This window comes from Camelina sativa, chromosome 5 (genome assembly GCF_000633955.1).
Source record: "Camelina sativa cultivar DH55 chromosome 5, Cs, whole genome shotgun sequence".
In the NCBI taxonomy this organism is placed as follows: domain Eukaryota; kingdom Viridiplantae; phylum Streptophyta; class Magnoliopsida; order Brassicales; family Brassicaceae; genus Camelina; species Camelina sativa.
The window spans coordinates 25,099,715-25,101,515 of NC_025689.1; positions in this window are offsets into that span (position 1 = coordinate 25,099,715).

The window sequence follows — 1,801 nt, forward strand, 5'->3', positions numbered from 1 at the left end:
AAAGAAGGCACTCGACCATACCACTCGAGCAGGCACACGGTAGAGTACATGGTCGTGTTCATAATGAGCTCCTCAAAGATTGATCCGAATGTAGATTTGACGTTGCGATTCAGGGCAATTGCGATTTGACGTTGAGAGTTGTAGGAAATTGAGTTATATTTCCAATGCCGGTGGTTTCAAGGCAATGGGATCTGTCGTTCAAGAGTTATACCTGTTTTACTGAACCGATATCATACCAGATCGAAGACTGGAGTTACTTGACGGACCAACCACTCGACCATGCACTCGACCGAGCATGGTCGAGCACTTGCAGCCAACTCTCTATTTTGTCCTCTAGCTAACTAGGGCTTTCCCCTCTTTACTATATTTATGTGCTGGCACTTGTGGCCGAAAAGAGGAGACCCTGTAGACACCTCATAACCTAGTTTTTGCCATTTTTAGCTAAGAGATTAGATGTTTTGTTGATTTTTGACTATAATGATCTGAGTTTAATGCCTGCTTTTATATGATCTTTGCTAGTGAGAGCTAGATTGAGAGTATCTTAGCTTGATTGTTATTGCCAAGAGATTGGATTAACTTGTATTAGGAGATCATTGTCTAGAGATAGCTCATGTTTGATTGAGGTTTGTTGGCTAGTTTAGATAATCATAGCTTGAGTCCAGCCCATGAATCCATCCTTAGGACCCTCTTTATCTATTGATTTACCTGTTTGAATCCTGTTTAATCGCTTGCTGTTTGTTTACTTTCGTTCTGCTCTGTTTTGTTTGATGCTCTGTTTCAGTTCTGTTCATTCGCTTGTCAACTCGACCACCCACTCGACCATGCACTCGACCGAGTGCTAGGTCGAGCTCCAGTTTACTTTCTTGTTTATGCATTGTTCTGTTCTTGTTTTCTTCTACTTATTAGTCAATTCTGCTTAGTATTGTTTATTGCACTTGTTCTACAGTTTAATTCAGCATTACTATTGTCTTAATTAGTTGCCTTAGTTCATTGCATTTCATTATTGTCATTAGGTTGTTAGAAACAAATCAACTTGATATTTGGCTTAACTTGAATGCATTGATCACATCTTGACTGCTTACATATCACACTCTTTATGGATTGACATCCTTTATGCTACAACATCATAAGGGTATTGAAACACCTTGCATACCATTCATCATCATCTCTGCTTATGTCTATGTTTGCATGTTCTCATACATTCATTGCATAAGTAGACCTAGAAAAAAAGTCCTTGTTTCAATTGGCGTCGTTGCCATTAGGGTGTTTATATGTTCCAGTCGAGATTTCATTGTTTCAAGATTAAGCTATGTTACTTTTTATTCTATTACTCACCTCTTTCTTGTTCTGGTGTTCTGTTTTGATTCTCAGGTACCACTCGACCAGGCACTCGGCCGAGTACCTCAAAGCAAACGGTCGAGTGCTTGTTCGAGCACCTGCTCAGATTCTCAAAAACACGGAAGAAGAGGTGGTAATGGAACTCCCACATGATCAGACTGAACCTCACAAGAGAAGGAAGATTGGTGATAGTGATACTCCCACTACTCATACTCAAAGATATGGGATAGTGCCTCCTCCTATCCACAACACAACCTTCACAATCAAGACTAGTCTGATCTCAATGGTTAAGAGCAGCAGATTTTATGGCCTGCCTACTGAAGACCCACTTGCACACCTTGATGAGTTTGATAGCCTCTGTAGCTTCACAAATATAAATGGAGTTAGTGAGGATGCATTGAAGCTGAGATTGTTTCCTTTTTCTCTAGGAGATAAAGCCCATCAGTGGGAGAAGACTCTACCT